Here is a 1,339-nt window from a genome sequence, read left to right on the forward strand (position 1 = left end):
ACCCCACCCCGGCCTAGCACTCTCACCTTGCCCTCCTTCCACCTATCGCATTTCCAACGCCCCTCCCCCAAATCCCTCCTCCCTACCTTTTATCTTAGCCTGCTGGACACACTTTCCTCATTCCTGAAGAAGGGCTTATGCCCAAAACGTCGATTCTCCTGTTCCTTGGATGCTGCCTGACCTGCTGGGCTTTTCCAGCAACACTTTTTCAGCTCCTTCCATCATCCACCAATTCTGCTGAATAATGAATACAAAAATGGCTACTTTTATATATACCGCTGCTGATATGCCATTGGCATCATTCTTACTTTTACATCAAAAGGTCACAGACTGAAACACCACTGCACGCTTCACGACTCAACTCTAGGTTAATACCCCAGTGCTAAACTGAGGGAGTACTATACTGCCATCATTCAGAGGAGGTGTTAACCCAGATCTCTTCTATCAGCTTGAACATTTTAAACAACCTGAAAGCAGCTTTCAAAGAAAAGCAGGCATTGTCCAAGACTCCCTGGACAATAGATCCCCCTCAACAAAGACCAAAGATAGATGGTATGCTTAAAATATTTGTGTAGAGGCTACAATGACTGCACTTCAAAAGTGATCATTCCATTGTATTTGGAATACATTGAGAATGTGAAAGGGCACTATGTAAATGCAAATTATTTTGCTTTTCTGAGATTTAGTAATTTTGGAGAGTTCATTCAGTCTATTGCCAGCCTCCAAATAAGTAGTTTTAAGTTTTAAGCTGACAGGAGAGTGGTTTTATTGCTATGCACAGTAGCCTTTGTTATCCACCAACACCAAATCTGAACAAGTAGTATAAAGCTAGCTGTCTTGCCGGATTACTCATTCCTAGTTAATTATATTGTTGGCTGTGCTGTACGCACACATTTTCCACACAAAGAGAAACTCGCTAAATTGGACAGGGCGAGCCCTCCTTGCTACCATTGCAGTCGTACCTGCACTTGGGGCAGGATCAGCTCCAATTTTGCTGACCAGTTTTGATACCATTGACATTGTGCTCATGGTGTTCGCATCAGAAGCATGATCAATGCAAGGTTGAGGATAGCGTAGAATATTTTTAGATTAGGTTCCCTACAGTGTGGAAACAGGCCTTTCGGCCCAACAAATCCACACCGACCCTGCGAAGAGCATCGCACCCAGACCCATTCCCCTTCATTTACCCCTGACTAATGCACCTAACACAACGGGCAATTTAGCATGGCCAATTCACCTGACCTGCACATCTTTGGACTATGGGAGGAAACCCATGCAGACACGGGGAGAATATGCAAACTCCACAGAGTTGCTGAGGCAGGAATTGAACCCGGGTCCC

This window comes from Chiloscyllium plagiosum, chromosome 9 (genome assembly GCF_004010195.1).
Source record: "Chiloscyllium plagiosum isolate BGI_BamShark_2017 chromosome 9, ASM401019v2, whole genome shotgun sequence".
Classification (NCBI taxonomy): domain Eukaryota; kingdom Metazoa; phylum Chordata; class Chondrichthyes; order Orectolobiformes; family Hemiscylliidae; genus Chiloscyllium; species Chiloscyllium plagiosum.